The 20862-nt window shown below is 39.3% G+C and overlaps 1 protein-coding gene across 10 annotated transcripts in view; it reads left to right on the forward strand.

Moving 5' to 3' along the window:
• The first annotated feature begins 5292 nt into the window (after positions 1–5292).
• The window catches only part of SLC16A7 (solute carrier family 16 member 7), a 169723-nt gene continuing 154153 nt past the window's right edge, over positions 5293–20862 (forward strand). The window contains exons 1-4 of one of the 10 annotated variants that reach the window (XM_017890847.1): positions 5772–5906; positions 6793–6952; positions 10349–10414; positions 14956–14997. The gene's annotated coding sequence lies outside the window, so the exon portion shown is untranslated. Of the gene's footprint in view, positions 5596–5771; positions 5907–6379; positions 6548–6792; positions 6953–10348; positions 10415–14955; positions 14998–20862 lie in introns of those variants that run through there. The other 9 variants (XM_017890838.1, XM_017890859.1, XM_017890865.1 and 6 more) reach the window with 9 other exon arrangements.

Here is a 20862-nt window from a genome sequence, read left to right on the forward strand (position 1 = left end):
TTCTCACTCATAGGTGGGAACTGAACAATGAGATCACTTGGACTCGGGAAGGGGAACATCACACACCGGGGCCTATCATGGGGAGGGGGGAGGGGGGAGGGATTGCATTGGGGAGTTATACATGAGATAAATGATGAATTGATGGGTGCCGACGAGTTGATGGGTGCAGCACACCAACATGGCACAAGTATACATATGTAACAAACCTGCACGTTATGCACATGTACCCTAGAACTTAAAGTATAATAAAAATAAATAAAAAAAATAATAATTTCAAAAAAAAAACTACACAAATGTTTTCTTCATTAGTTATGATTATGCATAAATTCTGTGGATATTTGCACCCTTGAAGTGCTCACAAGTATCACTGAATTTTAGAAAGTGAAGCTATTAATAATTATAAAATTCTTAAAGTAAAAACCTATGACTCAGACATCTTAAGGAACCCAGCAAAGATCAACTGCACAGAAAAAGGCACTAAAGCTTTAGCTTCTTGATAACATATTCAGTCATCATTAATTCATTTCCTAAAATGTATTAAGTATTAATACTCATTAGCCACCATTTACAAGATTTCTGCCTGAAAAGTTTACAGTCTATGATGATAACTTTTAATTTAAGTTTCTAATCTTATATGCATTCAAAAGAATCAGAATATTTATGTGGCAAAGCATCTGTAAAACACTCAGAATCCATTGTTTAGTTTATAGATAATAATGGATAAAATGTAAATTTAGAAAAATACCCCAACAAACAAGTGTTTTAATACAAAATCCATTGAGAGATTTTTGGAGCCAAAAAAGCCATTTTGTTTTAAACCAAAGACCCTTGTGTGCTATTATTTAAAGGCATACCATACAGCAATGTCAATGCAATTGATTCCCCTTCTATATGCTTTGTAGAATTGGACTAGATTGTCTTTCCCCAAAATTCTATGGGAGTTTCTCATAGAAGATATTTCCAAAGTAGCCTATATAGATATACTCAAGATTTAAATCTAGAAGCAGTGGAGATACATTTTTATAGTTTGTAGTCTGTGAAAACAGGTTACAGCAATCATATTCACAGCTGCTAGCCAGCTGCAATCTCAGCCACAGTATGTTGCCACTGGAAGGCAGGTGTACATTTGTTTTCACCCAAGTTGGGGGAGCATTGGGACAGTTGGTCTTTTGTACTTAGCTCTAATGACTCTATTGTGTGTAGTTTATAAACACACACACCCTTACTTTAATCTCATAGTCTTACTCTGAAAAGGCTATTATATGAATTTTGGGGTCATGAGACTATATTTTTAGTTTTGACTTAAGAACACATTAGTGCATTTTCAAAAGTTCAATGTTTCATTGGGGATTGTATGCCATTATGATTTATAATTTTTTTTTTTTTTTTTGAGATGGAATTTTGCTCTTGTCGCCCAGGCTGGAGTGAGTGGTGCGATCTCGGCTCACTGCAACCTGCGCCTCTCGGATTCAAGTGATTCTTCTGCCTCAGCCTCCCGAAGTAGCTGGGATTACAGGTGCCCACCACCACGCCTGGCTAATTTTTTTGTATTTTTAATTGAGATGGAGTTTCACCATGTTGGCTAGGCTAGTCTTGAACTTCTTATACATGTCATTTCCACTCATATGCTTTAGAACTACATAGTTGCATGGTCCCAATATAACTGTAAGGAAAGCCAGGAAGTGTGGAGCCATGCAGATCATAAATATTGTGAGCACCAATAGTTCAGGTGATCCACCCGCCTTGGCCTCCCAAAGTGCTGGGGTTACAACCATGAGCCACTGCGTCTGCCCGATTTATAGTCTTTTTAAGTAATATCTTATATTGGTCGGAATAAGCTAGGTTTTGTTCCCATGACAAATAGAGCCTGAAATTTCCGAGGCTTAAAACAATGCTTTCTTGCTCACACAAAGTACAGTGCAATTCAAGCAGTCTTTCTTTTTCAGCGATTCCATTTTGTAGCTAGTTCATCAGAAACATGGTACTGTGGTAGGGAAAGAGAGTGATGAAGGAGGCACACTGGGTCTTAACTCCCTTTAACAGAAATTACACGTCACTTCTGCTCATACTCTTCTAGAACTACATAGTGGCATTGTCCCATTATAACTGTAAGGAAAGCCAGGAAGTGTGTAGCCACGCAGATCATAGATATTGAGAGCACCAATAGCTTCTACCACACATGTGTTGTCTACAACACTGTCATCTCTTTTCTTCATTCAGCAAACATTACTAATTACTTTTCTCTCTGCAAGGATTTGTGCTACATGATAGATGATTCTGTTACCAGAAAGGGGCCCTGATCCAGACCCCAAGAGAGGGTTCTTGGATTTCATGCAAGAAATAATTTGGGGTGAGTCTACAAAGTGAAAGCGTACTAGGAAAGTAAAGGAACAAAAAATGGCTACACCCAAGGCAGAGTAGCAGCATGGGCTGCTCAGCTGCTAACACTTATTATTACCTCTTGATTATATGTTAACAAGAGATGGATTATTCACGAGTTTTCTGGGAAAGGGGTGGGAATGGAGGGTTCCCAGAACAGAGGGTTTCTCCCCATTTTAGACCTTACAGGGTAACTTCCTGACCTTACCGTGGCATTTGTAAACTGTCATGGCACTGGAGGGAGTATCTTTTAGCATCCTAATGCGTTATAATTAGCACATAATGAGGAGTGAGGAGGACCGGAGGTCACTTTTGTCTCCATTTTGGTTTTGGTGGGTTTTAGCTGGCTTCTTTACTGCTGCCTGTTTTATCAGCAAGGTCTTTATGACCTGTATCTTGTGCTAACCTCCTATCTTATTCTGTGACTAAGAATGCCTTAATCTCCTGGGAATGTAGCTCAATAAGTCTCAGCCTCATTTTACTCAGGTCTTATTCAAGATGGAGTCGCTCTGGTTCAAAGGCCTGTGACAATGCCAGAGATGAATAAAATGTCATCTCTACTTTCAAATAACCTAATATATTGGGGCTACAGAAACAAAAATCATATTATAATATAGTCATATGTGAAGCAGAAAGAAAATGCCCCAGATAGAGGCCTAAATCATTTTCTATGGGCAGGATCACAGAGAAAGATGAACTTAACCCTTATTTGTTAACAAGGAATCTTTAAAATGCTGTAGAAGTGATGATATATTTGCTGGGCATTAAAGGAAGAAAAAACGGTTAGGCAAGTTTGATATGGGAAAGATGGCGGTGAATGAGAAAAGACGGAAAAATGTGAGAAGATTGTGCATGACTGAGGAATGAAGAAGGGACAAAGAACCTAAACCACAAGGATGTGGGTATATAGTAAAAGACATGTGGACTTCATGAGTATATATGTTATGTCCATATTCACAGTTTGCTCATCTGTGGAATATGAGTTGCTAGAATGTTAAGTGTATTGCCATTTGTTTCTCTCACTGTTATTTCAGCTTATGAAAAGAAATCAAGGCAAACATTTTACCAGAGAATTCCAAGTTCTAATCATATGGCTTGTTTTTTCCCTAAATTGTATTTTTTTTCCCCATTTCTTAGCAATATTAAACTATAAGTAATAGGATAAATTGGCTGAATTTATTCTTAGCTAATTCTCCCTCCTTTCAGATTCCTTTCTAGTCAAATCAAATTTTACGTAACATACCTAGTTATCACAACAAAGCAATTTAGAAATGAGTTCCCAAATACTAACTCTGTGACAGTAGGTAAATTAGATCCAGAATTTTAATTGTTGAAAAAACAAGACTTAGAAAGAAGGTTATGATATCATGCTATAAGTAGTGATGTTTGGCATTCAGCAATACGTTACACAAGTCAAGAATATGGGACTACAAGAAAAAAAACAACAAAAAAGAAAAATCAAAGAGAAGGAAAAGAGAGAATAGGATCGAAATTCAGAAAGCATATGGTCTTCTTCCTCTTCTTTGACAGGAAATAAAAGTGATGAATGAGCAGGAAAAATGTCAATAGCAAACACTCAAGAATATGACCTTGAAATGTGCCTTTATGTTGTTTCTTTGAAATGTTTAACTTTTTTGTAATTAAATGAAGTATTTAGAGTCACTGCTAGATATTCCATCATTATCAAAATGCCTATTATGTCTCACACAAACGTCTATTTAAGCATTTTTAGTTTAAAAATATAAAATCCTTTCTGTAATTTTCTGCCTTTTTTTCATTTTCAAATATCATTCTTTCAATAAAATTATCTTCCAATAATTTTGAAGTTATTAATCGCCATTATTTATTCAGCTTGTCTTATGCCTACCAGCCACTTCATGTATATTATTTCACTTAAATCTTATGAAATCAACCCAAGACTGATATTACTTTTATTTCATAGCTACAGAAATTGAAATTCAAATTTTGTCCATTACAACAGACTAGCTGCGGCAAAAGACTGTGTGAATTTACCCAAATGACTTAACTATCTTTTTATAAATTTGTAAAATGTGAACAATCATAGAACATATCTTAAAAGGATTATTGTGAAATCAAGGAGGAGAAAGCTAGTTAAACTGGTAGACAAACTGCAATAGGACTTGTCAAGTCAAAACCTACAATTATTCTTTTGGATAGTTTCTTTTTCTCTAAAGTGGCAATTTAACTTAAAGTTATTAAAGAAACCCAATCTTTAGGGTAGGTTAAACGTTCTCTTCCAGCCCTTCCTCTTTCCAACTTTCCCAAGAAGCATATCTTAGACAGGGGAAGAGACCAAACCAATGACTGCAGAATTACCATTATCTCTAGAACTATTCGTTGCCAAATAACTAAATGCTGGTTTGAAGAACTAAGTAATTGGAGAAACCAAAAATGAAAGGAATTACTTATAAATTATTTGAAAAAAAATCCTTATTTGTAATGTCTTTTGGTGCTGTTTTCTATGCCCTTCCTCCTATGGTGTCAATTTTATTTTTTTCTGTAAAGTGATTTGGTTAGTGAGTCTAATCTCCAACAGTGCACTACCTCCTTCTCCCAAAAGGCCTCAGTTGAAAATGGCTCAACACTTTCACTGCAAGCTCACAGTGAGGATCTCCTATTCTCCCTGCATTCGGCCAGGCTCTTCTCTTTTTGCATGCTTTCCTCTCCCATGCATGGGTTACACAACTCTCTGGGATATCTAGACAGAGCTACCGCATACCTGACTCCTAGGTCAGGCTACGGAGTACTTGGGATACAGCAAGTCACGACCCATCAGGAACGACAGATCTACCTGCCTTTTGGCTTTCTTCCTTGGTCAAAACTAAAATCCGAAGTGGAGTGCCCCGAGCGATAGAGAAATTGCCTATAGCTTTGACAGCCGCTTGGAGCATGCTCAGTCAGTCTCTAGGCACCGGGAGGCGGCTCCTCTCCACCACCCCCCGGGCCAGCCTCCACCGCAGTCTGTCCGGCCCCCACCCCCGGCGCGCGCTCCTCTGCACCGACAAGGGCGTTCAGCAGCCGCGCCTCCGCTTCCCGCCGCCGCCTCCTTTTCCGCTGGCTGTGGCGGGCGAGGACACGTCAGGGGCCATAAATAAATAAATAATTCCATTCACCAGTTGACAGCAAGGCGAACCGGCTGCGGCTTGCGGGGAACAGAGGGCTGCAGCGCCCACCCTGCGCCAGAGACCAGATAAAGTAAGTACAGCTGGGGAGGGAGGGGGGCGGAGGAGGAGGACGAGGAGGAGGCGCAGGCGAAGAGGAGCGAAAGCCTGCGTCTGTGACCCGAGCTGCCCGCGGAGCCGCACGCGTGTGTGCAAATAATGGCCAGCCTGTGACAAACGTGCCAACGCAGAGTTGGCCAGCGAGCCCTTATATAGACAAAAAACCCCGAAGCGGCCGCGGGAGGAGAGCTCGCGTCAGCCAGTGAGCGCCGACAGCGGCCCGGGAGCTGCTGTGGGTGCGCGGGGTCCCGGGCAAGGAACGCCCCGCGTGCTTTCGGCCAGGAGGTACCCACGCTCTCGGCTTTTACACCTAGACTCAGCGTGGCGCGGTGCACCCCAGTCTCCCTGGCTCACCGGACTCCGAGGGCTGCTTCCAGTGCAGCGTGTCTGTAGTGCGCACCCTGCCAGCATCCGGCCCCCGGACCCCCTAGGGTAGCGTGGCTTCATTGCCACAGAAGGTGGAGGTGGGGGTGGTGAGAGTGTGTGTAGGGAACGTCTTCTCTTTGAGCAGATGATCAGGACAGGAAGAGGCTGCAGGGGAAGACGAAATACCGGGGATTGGGGCGTGGGGTTGTCTTTCTTCATTTTTGGTCCCCAGGAAGGATGGCAGGGGTGGAAGCAGATGGAGAAGTGTATGCGGACGAGGCCTGAGCCCAGGCAGAAAGGGAGCGCTGACTTGGCAGGGGTTCAGGAGGGCCTGTGCCTGCTGGGCTTCCTGGGCCACTGCATCACACTGGGGGCACTAGGCCCGGTCAGGTGGCGCCACAGGCTGCGAGCCCGCTCACGTGCGAGCCCGCTCACGTGCGAACTGTTTTCCCAACGGATGCTACATCGCAGCTCCCTTCTCTACCAGCTTTTCTCTACTTCCGCGAAAACGATTGCAGACTGCCTTGGAAAGGGCGGTCGTGCCCAATACCACTTTCCCGGTAGGGCTGAGGAGGGACTTTTGTAGTTCCAATACCAGGGAAATTAAAATTTTACACACACACACACACACACACACACACACACGAGAGACATAGAAGAGGAAATGAGGAGTGGTTTCTCTATAATTGTTTTTTGATTGCCTTTCCTGGAGAAATAAGTAGGACTAGGCTGCGTTGCGTGAGGGCTGGTTAGTGGCATTAGGACAGCTGTATTTCATGTCCTTCTTCCCTCTTGGGTCCCAAAGGAGACGCAGCAGAGGAATAAAATAGCGGGCAGTGATGAAGGTGATGTGAAAAAGACTGGACCAGAGGAAGGAGTGATTACTGGATGCCATTTCCTGTCACCCCATGCTTCATGGCTAACCCCAGTCTGAACTCAGAGGGTTGCCAACTTTCCACAGACAGGTTAGCTTGAATGTGTTGTGTCACAGGAACCACAAGCACTAAGTATGCATTTGGTGGAGTGTGGCTGAAAAATGAGAGTTGGGTGGGGGCTGCAGAGGGCAAATGAGGGTTGAGCAAAGTGACTAATATTTAGCCCTGGTGAAGCAATCATAACTCCAGCTTCTGCTTCTAACTGAGCACATTACATTTAAAGCAATCCAAGTGAGGGACTCAATGATCTCAGTGGAAAGGAAAGATTATAACCATAAGGAACTCAGTGTATTGTGTAACAACCTACAAAGTCAGAAACTATTTTTTGTAAATACATCAACAGTTTGCAGTTACATATTACCTTTTTTCCCCCAAGGCATGTTTTAATATTAAGTGATCTGAAATTTTAACACCTGTTTCCCAAAGTTCAAATTAGTGTATCCTTCTATAAATGCTCAGTTTATTTCTAGACATTCATGTGCTCTTTGATAATGTCTGGCTTATATTTTTGGCTTTGAGCTCTTTTAAAGGGAAGGAGAGAAACATTACCTAAAGAAACCTCCCTTGTCTAGAGTCATATTCCTGGATCATGGATCTGAAATAAAAGGCATCTTCAGAATTTGATTTTAATTCTGTATTCATTCACCAAACATTTTTGAGACATTCACATGGAAAAAGGGAATTAACTTTAGAACAGATTGGTTCTGCACTTTTGTAAGGTTGAGTAATTGTTTAACAATCAGGGCTTTACCTTTTTCTTACCTATAAAATGAGATTGGTGGTACACACTCTGAAATGCTGTTGGGAAGAATAAAGTGTGTAGTAAACACCTAGAATATAGACAGGCTATATTTGAGCCCCTATAATCAGTCTAGACACCCTACCAGGGTTACCAAGATGAATGAGGCTGGAATTCTGTTCTCAAGAAATTCTCATATAGGCAGTCATCCAGATTAATCTTTCTTGTATCCCATTTGACTTTTAGTCCCTTTTTTTCGCCTCTTGATGGAAGAAACATATATTCCAAATAACTTGAAAGGAACTCCGCAGTTGTAAGAAATGTTGGTAAGATCTGCTAAAAGGCAAATTTGAGAAGAGTGTCTTTTCTCAGGAACCTGTATTCAGCCCGTTTTTTGTTCATTAATAGTGATCCTTAATGAATAAAAACAGGTAATGAAGGATTTTTCTTCATGTTAGGAGGGGAGGATGATCCTTCTCTGAAGACTATCTTTGTCAATGAATTGGTTTCCATCGTTTGAGAGAAGAGTTTGAGCTGCAGTTTCTACTACACCTTGGACAAACCAATCCACTCACTCCTAAGAGTATAAAGTAACTGTAGTACATAATGACTATAATGACAACTCTGTAATGCTCACCATATTCCAGGCACTGTGCTACTACTGTCTGATAGCACGTAACAACCCTGTGAGGTAGATCTGTCCATATCCATATTTACAGAACAAAGAATTTAGGCCCAGAAAGTTTCATAGCTTATTCAGCTGGTACACCCAGTAAGTGGCTGGGCTGGGACAAGCAATACATGCGATCTGTTTGGCTTTAACCACTATGTAATATAGCTTCTGCCTTGTGTGAAGCTAACTAAGAGCGAAGATCTTACCTGTTGTTTTCTCCATAGCCCAGTACAGTGTCTGGCATATCATGGTTCAGAACAACTGATTATAGAAAGAAGGAAAGAGGGAGGGAGGCCGAACTGGAGGGAAGTGGGGAGAGGAGGAAATAAAAATTAGCAAGCCAAGTGTCTCCTGCCTTCAACTCTGAATCTGGCAGGAAATCCAGCATGAACTCTGCCCTGAGAACAGAATATTTGAGGCTCTTTTGAGGATTCCTTTTCCTTGTCTTGCATCTAATCATCTAGTTTATGATGCTCATTTGTGCAAAATAGGAAAATATTCTCTTTGGTCTGACAAATTAGCAAAAGATGCCCATGAAGTGCAAACATGAAAGAGTGACCTACTCAAGGTGGACAGGAAAAAAGAAAAAAAGAAAGAAATTAAAGAAAAAAAGAAAATTAAAGAAAGAAATTAAAAGGGCAGACCGTAATGCAGGGGCACTGGATTTAAATTTTAGTTAAGCCACTGACTGGCTTTGTCTTATGCAATGTTGTGGTAGTACTTGTATGGTTGTTCTGAACACCAAAGAAGATAACAAAGCTGTTTCATACTGTATCTGATAAATGGAGTGGCATGCAGCAAAGAGTAATTACATTCTTTTATTGCTCTTTATTCCTCTCCTCCCTCCAGCCCATCCTAAATAAAAAGTACCCTCCTGGTTTCCACATCTTGAAGTAATCTGTGTTCATCTGAACTACTTCGTAACTTGATCTAGGCTTCTTTTAGGCTGATTCTTACATTATTACCTTGAATTACAATTATTTGGGAAGGCATCCTATCTCTCTTCCTGGGCTCCATGGTCCTTGAGAGTAGATAGTATATCTGATTCATCCGGGAACCCCTGTGGAGCTGGTACTTGGGACAGGATAGGGCAGACGAGGTGCTCTGAAGTCCAACCTGTCTGGGTTTTGATCTTAGCTTTGCCACTTATCAACAAAGACAAGTTGCTAAACCTCTTTAAGTCTCAGTTTCTTCATGTGTAAAAATGGAATAATAACCAATTTTATATGTTGATTGTAAACACTGAATGAGATAATATCTGTGAAATAGCACTGTGCTGAGCCCATGCATAGAAATAACTCAGTAACTAGTGTTAGGTATTAAATATTTGACTTTACACGTTTTAGTTTGTCATGAGCATCACTGGCTTATTTTTAGTAGATTTTTGGAAACTCTGAAATGCCAAACTTGCCATTAGATAGCACAACAAAGTTGAATTGCACAATAAACTATTAAGTGGACTCCCTTTGAGAGGTCATCCTGGTTTGTCCCAGGCTTTCTCAAAACTGTTTGGATCAAAGTGATTAAGAAATACCTTGGGAAACAACTGCACACTAGTTCTCAGTGAATAATGGAATTTTTTTTTTTAACTTGTGAAAAAGCTTCATTTTCTCAATTGCTCCTTTAAATGGTGAATCCAGGGGCCGAGTCTACCTATGTGAGAGATCCAGCTGTTTAAAATCATAATTTGAGAGACTAGCTTAAAATGGACCATTGTCGAGAGGAATAAATAACACTTACCACATGCATTTGGTAATTAGTAAATAAGTGGAGGGTCTGTGCATTTAGATATCAACTGTAATCATTAAAAATATTGGAGAAAATTAAACAAATTGGAGTTGACTATAATAAAACTAGTCCAGCTGGAGCTGGACTAACTGGGACTTGGTGCATCATAGACAATTTCAACATATTCACAAATATCAGTGTTGATAAATCAAGCAAATATTTTAGAAATAATTTTCAGACCTAATACTAAAACTCCTGCAAATATTTTCATTAATATTCATTGAAGTCTCAAAGGACCTCATGAAAATCCTACGGGACAATTGAACGACAGCTACAAGATACTGGCCTAAAGGTATTTCCATTAAAGGTTTTGTGCAGTTATGATAGTTCTATAAAAATGTCTGTGTGGTTCAATTATAGAGTCTGGTGATTAGTTTTATATAATACTTGGCACTAAAATAGCAACTTTCAATACAAAATATTTTGTGTAAGTGGTGAACACAAATGTTTGGATAAATAAAGATCTATATAAAATGTTAGGATTTTGTAGAAAGCATTTTATTACAAGCATTTGCTGTTTCTCCACCTAGCACAATATATATCATTATTAATTAGTCAGTATCTCTAATCAGATTTTTATTGAAGCTGATATGTAAAAGAATGGTACTTTATACAAAGCAGCTGCCCTAGTATGTAATTAACTTGAAGAGCTATATCTTTTGTAACTAGATTAGATAAGAATAAACGATAAAACTACAAAGCATGCATTTGATAAGTTTCAAGGGATGTTACTATTTATCTCATTTTAAAAATGATTTTCAAAAATTCGAGGATTTGAAGTTCCATCAATTCTTCTCAAATATGTGAAAGGCAAATTCACTGATAAATAGCAGTCGGTGACAGTATTTTTCAACAGGTGGGATTATTGGCATTTGGAGTGGGACACTTCTTCATTGTGTAGGACTGTCTCTTTCATTGCAGAGCATTGGGTATCTGTGACCTTTCGTAGTAAATTTGGGCTGTGATAACAAACTATAGACTAGGTAACTTATGAACAACGGAAATTTATTTCTCACAGTTCTAGAGGCTGGAAATCTGAGATCAGGGTGCTGGCGTGGTGCAGGTGTTGGTGAAGGCTTCTTGTGGGTTATAGACTGCTGCTTTCTTATATCTTCACATGGTGGGATGAGAGTGAGAGCTCTCTTTTATAAGTGTGCTAATCGCATTCATGAGAGTTCCATCCTCATGACCTACTTAACTCCCCAAATCCCCACATCTTAATACCACTCCTTTGGGGATTAGGATTTCAACATGAATTTTGGGAGGCACACAGTAAGTCCATAACAATGATCTATCTCTGTTATCTGTAAGTCAGTGGCTTTCCCTTAGTCATTGTAACAGTCAAAAATGCCTGTCTACATTTTAAGATACCTGTGGTGGAATGGTGATCGATATGGTTGAAAACTATTGGCCAATAAGATCAAATTGAGATTGTCTAAAAAATTATTTGGGATCAGAGTACTTTGAAAGTACTTTCAAAATTATTTTGCCTTTCATTAAAGGATGAAAATAATACCCTTGTATTAAAATATTTTGTTTTGAAACAATGAGTTCTTTATTAGTAAGGCATAACAACTGTTAACTTTAATAATCAGAGCATCATTGACCTCCTAGACTCCAGATTATTGCATTGGACTGTCAATAAACTTTGGCAGTGTTATGCCTAATGCTTCTTGAACTTCTGTTTTGGCTTTCATGTGTTCTTTATTTTGTTACTTCTCTCACTGCTCATTTACTGCTTCTCCAGCTTGCCTTTCACCTCCTATTCAATATAAGTATGTGTTCCCTAGTTTCTGTTTTGGGCTTTTTGTTGTTGTTGCTGAGACAGAGTTTCGCAGTGACACCCAGATTGAATGCAATGAGGTGAACTCAGCTCACTGCAACTGCCACCTCCTGAGTTCAAGTGATTCTACTGCCCCAGCCTCCTGAGTATCTGGGACTACAGGCGCCCGCCACCACGCCTGGCTAATTTTTTGTTTTTAGTACAGATGGGGTTTCACCATTTGGCCAGGCTGGTCTCAAACTCCTGACATCAAGTGATCTGCCTGCCTTGGCCCCCCACAGTGCTGGGAATATACGCATGAGCCACTGAGCCTGGCCTGGCTTTTCTTTAGCCTGCATTCTGTTGATTGACAAAGCTCATCTGCTCTTGACCTCTGCTTTCACCTCAGTCGGAATAACTCCCAAGCCATTTGCTGCAGTCCTGACCTTCCCTCAACTTTTAGGCATTTTCAGACATTTCTAGATGTTTGCAGGACAGCTTCTCTTTACTGTGCCTTTGATACTTCCAGTATCCTGTGATCTCTTCCTTCCTTTTTGTCTTCTTTCTTTCTGTTGCCCTCATTCTTCATATTGCTCTCAGCAGTATTCTAACCTAGAAGCTTTTGAGACCACCCTTTCTCTGGACTTGTGCACATCTGAAATAATTTTTTAAAATTATTTCCTTTTATTCTGTTGTTGCCAGAGGTTTCAGGTCTCTCACCCTACCAATTAATTCTGTACATGGTATCATATACTCTCACTGAAGCACACCTCTGTTAACTAACACTCCCACCACCTAGGTCCAAGGACTGACATTTCAGTCCCTGCATGATGTAATTCCAAACAGCTGTTTCATGTTCATCTCCCACTACCATCATACTCAACTCACATTGAACTGTCCCCATGCCTTGTCCATTCTCATACTACTTCCTACTGCCAAATCTTTGGTCATACTGTTCTTTTATCTTGAAATGAATCTAACTTCCTACTATTTCCATTTCTAGCTCTAACCTCACCTTCTAAACTGAACTGAAACACCACATTCAAATTTTCCTCTGATGCCTCTGGATAGGTAGAATAATTTTCCTAAAATTTCAGGAGCATTGTGTTTACAATGTCTTATTTGTTCTTAACATTCTATCATAGTTGATTTTACATAAGTTTTCAGTTTCTGAATATTCTATAAAGTGGTAGATGTCGGGAATAATAATGTATTCATATTTATGTCATCTTTAGCATTTTGGTGGATTATAGAGTTGCAAGAAACTTGGAGGACATCTGTTTCCACTTTTATGTATTGTTTTCATTATGTTCAATAAACCACCATCTATTAAGTGTACACACTGAGAAAGACTGTTCTTTTAAAGGCAGTTCTACTTGTGACTGAAATTTTCTTGCTTCTACCTAGAATCTCTGTTCAGCTTCCTGGGGCCACGTGCAATGAATCCCTTTCCTGTTTGAATGACATACTGTACCTATGTGGTGACAGTTCACATGTCTTTTATTTTCTCTATCAGTTTAACATATTCAGTTTTTCTTCCTGTTTTTTTGCATGTGCCCTGGTTAAGTTCTTTATTTAAGGCTGCTCTATCATGGAGCATTTCAGGTTTAGGAAAGTCCACAAATGCATAGAATACTTCAAGGATAACAATGGTTTTGAATGTAAATATTGGAACTATTGTTCATGATGTAACTTGTCAATATCTCTTCAGGTGAATTCAGAGTGGGAAATCAAGTTATACATAGAGATCTACCTCTGGGAGAATCCCATAGTTATCTTAGGGCTGAACTTTTCTTTCTGTGTCCACAGTTTAATAAATAAATAAATGAATAAACCACTGGAGGATGATAGGAAAGCTCACTTTAACTTTTGATTATAATTAGAAATTAGCCACTCAGTAAAATGATACTGTTTTATAGATTAATGCCCTAAGTAGTAAAACAACAAATATGTCTTTTGTGTATAATAAGTGAATTTAAAGACTTTGGACCAAATAAGTGGCTATTAAGTAAAGTTATGAAGATAAGCTTTAAGTAAAAATAACTTACATTTGTTGAACATTTCTATATGTCAGGTATCATTTTAATGCCTTACATGTTTTAATTAATTTAATCCTCAAAACTTTATGAGGAAGCATTATTGTTATCCTTATTTTACAGATGGGCAGAGTAGAGAACAGAGGTGAAGTATTTTGCCCAAGGTTACACATCTTGTCATTGGAAGGGTCTGGATTTTAATCTGTTGAACACAGTGTACCTTTTCAATAGTATTAATTTAAAGTATTTCATGCTGCAGTAAATTTTAAGATATTCTCGGGGGGAAAAGTCTGATAATTTTTTTTTTCTTTTTTGAGATAGAGTCTCACTCTGTTGCCCAGGCTGGAATGCAGTGGCCCGATCTCAGCTCACTGCAAGCTCCACCTCCTGGGTTCACGCCATTCTCCTGCTTCAGCCTCCCGAGTAGTTGGGACTACAGGTGCCCACCACCACAAATGACTAATTTTGTTTTGTATTTTAGTAGAGAACGGGGTTTCACTGTGTAGCCAGGATGGTATTGATCTCCTACCTTTTGATCCTCCTGCCTTGGCCTCCCAAAGTGCTGGGATTACAGGCAAAGTCTGATAAGTATTTTTTAAAATGGAGACTAATCAGGTATAATGAGTTTGGGTCTGTTACAACACAAAGTCAACAGGAATGATAAGGCTTCCTTACTATTTGAAGGAGTTACCTGGAACCAAGCTAGGAAGCTTAGAGAAAGTAACAACCTCTTATGGATTCAAGGAGGCTGGAGAACCGGTAGGGACCAAAGGAACAGTAAATCCTGGATGTCATTCCTATGACTCAGTTTGCAAGGTTGTAAGGATAGAATGCGTGAGAAGTGGCAAGACTCCCATGGAAGCCCTATGCTATGGGTATCAGTGAGTGCATGAATAGAGTAGGGTCTGGAGAATTCTCATAGATGAGTATATATCAAATTCACAGTGAAGTGGGATTTTGAATAAAGCCTCTGACATATTTTAAGCCATAGAATGCAATACTTTAACAACTATTTATTCCCCTGCTATGTTCCAGACGCTGTTTTGGATGTTAGAGAAATGGCTGTAAATAGAACAGGTAAGTCCTTTTTAGTCTTGAGTTACCCAGATATCAAACATATCTCAAAGCAAGGTTAAGCAATTCATGTCCTTGAGCCAATTTTTTTTGTAGACCTCTCATGTCATCTTCTCTATGTAGTCAGTCTTATTCTGTAGTTATCTCTTTATTCTCTTCTCCTTTTTTTTTCAATCTCAGTGTCACATGTCAGATCAGAGGCTTTGAAGACAGATAGATATACCTCAATGAAATGTCAGCTAAGCTACTTCTAAGCTGTTTGACCAAAATCAAGATATGTAACTTTTAGAGCCCAGTTTTCTCATTTTGGAAATAATAAAATTTATTTTCTGAGTTGTTGGAGAAATAATGTAGGTAGCCAATAAATGATAATCATAATAATGTAATTTTTATCTCTACCTTTATTTTTGGCATATATTGAGGCAGAACGTCTTTACTCCTGAGGCATTCTATTCTGTGCAAAAGCATTTATGAGTTATAATATTGGTACTCCCAGCATGACCCAAGTAGGAAGGTCAGAAAATAAACAAATATTAAAATAATGTGGATCTTTTTAAGATGGATACAATTCTAGTTTCTGGCACATATATGAGGAGATTTAAGTGCTGATATTGATGCTGCAAAAATGTTTAAGTGGTGAAATTTTCACTTAGCTATAAAGTTAGTAATACCAGTTGGGAATGCAACCTAAGGGAATTTTAAGATGGCATTCCATTTAGACGTGATAGCGCACATAAGCACATTTGAAAACTACCGCAGAGAGCAAGACAATAATCATTCTGTTATAATGACTTAGAGATATTTTTTCCAATTAAAACATATGCCAACATAATTATTGATGTCATTTAAGTGTCTTCTGTGTGTTTTCTGTTTTATATATAGCATTTTGAATCCTCATATTGTCATGTAGGATAGATTATATTCATTTACAGGTAGGGAGAATAAGGACTCAGCAAGGTGAGGCCGGCCATTATAGCACCCCAAGAGTCAATGCCTCAGCCAGTGTTTCAGTACAGGTAAGATGCTAATGACAACTAGATCTTGGCTCTCATACCTTAAATAAATTCAAGTCAGTAAATAATTAAGCATTGCTATATGAAGTACTCTGCAAAAATACCTGGACAAATATGTATAAGATATCTTTTCTGACTGTCATCCTCCAAAGGAGACTGAAATTTTAGAGATATTGTGTGTGTGTGTGTGTGACTATATATGTGTGTATATGTGTGTGTGTGTATATATGTATATATGTGTATATATATGATTTTAGGGAGATAGTAAATATATATATGTATATATATGTCTGTGTGTATATGTGTGTGTGTGTATATATATATCCTTTTTATCCAATAGCATCCAGAAATGGACTCTTAAAATGAAAAACTTTTGAGGTAGAACATAGTTAGGAATGTACTTTCAGAAGTTTATATAAATGAATATCCCAATTTGTTCTATCATGTGGCTTAATTCTTTTCTATTCAAAGCATTGTGCCATTTTTTAAAAAGTTGCATTAGCTCTTAGTACAAATGGTTCTGCAAATTTTTATTGAATATACTGATTTTCTTTTTTTTGGAGCAAAACTGCAAATTTATTTTTGGTCACCTAGCTTCAGGGAAGAAGGTGGGCAGAGAGAGGTCTGTCGGCCTCCAGCAAAGGAGGCCAAGAGAGTCGCCTGGTGAAGCTCTCCGAGGAAGTTCCTGCAGTCCCTACAGGAGTGGGGACTAAGGAAGTTCGCTGGGGGCGTCTGCCGGGAGGGCAATAGGCGGGGCACGGTCGTGTCCGGGGGCGTTCTGTAGGTGCGACCAGGTAAATCTTGGTCTCTTCGGATTGGCGTCACCTGGCGCATGCCCAGTTGGTCTGCACCCTCCCTGGGCGCTGGCTCCATTTTTGCGCGCGGGAAAAGCTGGTGATGAAGAACCCGGAAGTGCGCCATCTTGCCTCCGTTTGTCCAAACACAGTTCAGAAGTATCCTAAGGAGGCCGGGCGCGGTGGCTCAAGCCTGTAATCCCAGCACTTTGGGAGGCTGAGACAGGCGGATCACGAGGTCAGGAGATCGAGACCATCCTGGCTAACACGGTGAAACCCCGTCTCTACTAAAAATACAAAAAATTAGCCAGGCGAGGTGGCGGGCGCCTGTAGTCCCAGCTGCTCGGGAGGCTGAATATACTGATTTTTAATGGAACTGTAACGTTCTGCATCCTCTCTGTTTCTTTGTCACTTTCTGTCCACAACTCTTTTTCTCTTTACCTTACCTCTTAACATTCAGTCATTTGTAATTTTATCCTTTTCCTGTAGTATCAGTTCATAATATTCATATAGGTCCTCATTATCTATTACCTGTTGCACAGTGTCTTTGATGTAGCAGTAAAGTGCTTGAAAGCATTTTTATAAAGTAGTGACAGCTTCCAGAAGAAAAAGAAAGAATCAATGCAACTTCCTACCAGCTTCTTGTTCTGAACTGAAGCTGCAAAGGGGCAGAAACTGCAGAATTGTTTGAATATCACTAATGGATATGACAAACTAATAAGTAGATAGAAAAAGGTGAATAATTCAGAGGAAGCCACAGATGATTGAGGAAAATGTAAGTCTGTGTTCCCTGTAGGCCACATTAGCTAGCATTTGTGTGAAAGTAACCTGGCGTCTTGTGCCATGGGGAGAGCATTAATTGAACACAGTAATATCCTGGTACAGGAGGATTTATAGACATCAGATCTAAGGCTCATATACAATTATTTCCTTTTTATGATTAAATTTCTAAGTAATATATGCTGTTAATTTAAGAAAAAATACTTCTATGAGGAAATGTGTATTTTATTTGTTTTCATTTTATTTTGTTAATAACACAAATTTGTTACTCAACCTGATTAAGATACCTGAATCCATTTTCTACATTTATTTTCAAATGTTCCAAATAAAGGTGGGGAAGAAACATTTCCAAAAAAGTGTCACCAACAAATATATTAAATGCCTAGAAACCTAATTATGACTGTTCATTGGGATACTTCAGCATTTATGATCAAAATTATTACGTATATTTGCTCAGTTACTTTAAGTGTGAATATTATTTAGGGGCCAAGGGAAATTTCCCCTTTACCCTCTGAAGGTTTGCTGAAAAATCAATTCACAAAAGACAGATTAGTGGAGAAAAGGCATGCAATTTATTATTATGCCCAGGGAAGAATCACCGTGTGAGTGCCCAGTATCCCAATGTAGTATAGATGCTTATATAACCTACTTCCTAGGGGAATGGAAGATGGCAAAGGATGGATGATTTTAGGGAGATACTAAATGATTTTTAGGGGAATTCAATAGGCTTGAAGAACATACAGTGTCCTGGGACAAAGGCCATTTGTACCAAAGAACCAACAAGATTTTTGTCATTGACAAAATTTTGTCATTGACAAAAATCTGTCCTGCTTTATTGACAGACTTCAGTCTTCCTTTCTGCGATATGAGTTCAGTTAATGAAAACTCAGGGAAGGGACCAGCGGTAATTGTTTTATTCTTTGGCATATTTGGACTTTAGGCAGGTAAGCGACTTAGAGAACAACTTCATTCTGTGCTTTGGGAGACATAGAAGATTGAGAGATGTGGGTTGGGGGGGGCATGGATAGATAGGGGGTTGGAGGGTTGAGGATGGTGGAGGGTGGAGAAGGTGAGAGAGACCTTGTGGCTCCTTCTGAATGTCGAAGTGCCATATTTAGGGTGTTGGTTTCTGAGCCAATTTTGTAACGTTTCTATACAACTTTTAAAATCTATGAGCTATTTTAAATTGTTTTACATTTTGTTAGTCCTTTTATTGTATTAGCTCTTGTCTTGAAGCAGCAATACTTAATGCTTGCTCAGTTATGCATTCAGATAACCACTTGTGGTCTATAAAACCTAAATTTAGATATATGATTTTTTGGTACTCTCTTGGTGTCTGAAGGATTTGCAAAAGGGTTTATACACTGAGATTTTTGGAATGAGAAAGGAGAAAGTGAAGGCAGGTAACAAACTTGGTGCTAAGTGTGTGCCAAGCATATAGTTATGCAGTTTTTACAGCATCACCTCATGCAATCCTGAATCATTCCCTGACAACTTCAGCATCTCTATTACCCAGGCATTGCTATCTCCAATTTAGGATGGCTCTGGCTGGTTAGGAAACAAAGGTTTATTTCCAAAATCCGTATTTTCCCTTATATTACAAGTTTTCTTCCCAAGTAGAGTGGAATCCTCCCTCTTTGCACACAGTTTATAGAAGAGGGAAATTACAGGGCAGCAAGATAAATATTTAGGATTCTGTTCTTTTAAAATGTGGTAGCTAAAATAAAATCATCATATTTTAAATGTCAGAATTACACCTGCAAGTCTTTTTCAAGAAACAAAAGGCAAACTTAAAAGAACGAGAGGCCAGGCGCGGTGGCTCACGCCTGTAACTGTAATCCCAGCACTTTGGGAGGCTGAGACGGGTGGATCACGAGGTCAGGAGATCGAGACCATCCTGGCTAACACTGTGAAACCCCGTCTCTACTAAAAATTCAAAAAATTAGCCAGGCGAGGTGGCGGACGCCTGTAGTCCCAGCTACTCGAGAGGCTGAGGCAGGAGAATGGCGTGAACCCGGGGGGCGGAGCTTGCACTGAGTGGAGATCCCACCACTGCACTCCAGCCTGGGCGACTGAGCGAGACTCCGTCTCAAAAAAAAAAGAAAAATGTTGGCAATACTCTACTTTGTGACTCTTCCACATATACAATTCCTCTTTCAAAAGTGTTAACCTTATAAATTTTATGTTGGGATTGATGCTAGTATCAAGAAAGCAAGTAGACGCAGATAATGTTATTGGATTAGGGCTACATTTAAATAATTGGGATTTGAATATTGTTTTCTTCTTTTTTGAGTACTTGATTATACTTTATTAAACAGGTGTATTCAGCTCCAATTATACTTTAATGAGAATGACTACAAAAAAAACCTTAATAATTTGTTCGTTAGAATACTAGAACTTCATTATAATTTGAAATTCAGTGTAAGAGTTCATCTTAAACCTATTCCAGAAGATTTAGGAAGTCCCTCATTATAAACAGTTTAGCTCTTAACTGTAGCCCTCTGATAGGAAACATAAAGATAGTGCTGTAACGCTGTTCCAGCATACATGTTTAAAAACATGTTTCTTTAATAGTAATACACCGTCCTGAAATACATAATTGAGATAATATATGTTTCTAACTGTGAGGCAGTTGAGTTGAATGACCGTATGTCTTGTTTATGTTTTGTCTTAGGTTGGGCTGCTCTAACAAAACACCAGAGACTGAGTGTCTTATAAACAACAGAATTTTTTTTTCACAGCTCTGGAGGCTGGCAAGTCCAAGATCAAGCTGGTGGCAGATTCAGTGTCTGGTGAGGGCCTGCTTTCTGATTCACAGATAACAGTGTTATACTAGGTCTCTTTTATAAGGTCACTAATTCCATTCATGAGGGATCTACCCTTAGGACCCAGTCATCTCCTCTATTAGTCTGTTCTCATGCTGCTATAAGGACATATATGAGACTTGGTAATTTATAAAGGAAAGATGTTTAGTTGACTCACGGTTCTGCATGACTGGAGAGGACTCAGGAAACTTTAACAGTCATGTTAGAAGGGGAAGCAAACATGTCCTTCTTCACATGGCAGCAGGAGAGAGAAATGAATGCTGAGCAAAGGGGGAAGCCCGTTATACAATCATCAGACCTTGTGAGAACTTGCTCACTATCATGAGAACAGCATGAGGGTAACTGCCTCATGATTTAATTATTTATCACTAGGTTCTTAACATGGTATGTGGGGATTCTAGGAACTACAGTTCAAGAGAAGATTTGGGTGGGGACACAGACAAACCATATCATTCT

The sequence above is a fragment of the Rhinopithecus bieti genome, unplaced genomic scaffold, assembly GCF_001698545.2.
Source record: "Rhinopithecus bieti isolate Rb0 unplaced genomic scaffold, ASM169854v2 scaffold_1665, whole genome shotgun sequence".
Lineage (NCBI taxonomy): Eukaryota > Metazoa > Chordata > Mammalia > Primates > Cercopithecidae > Rhinopithecus > Rhinopithecus bieti.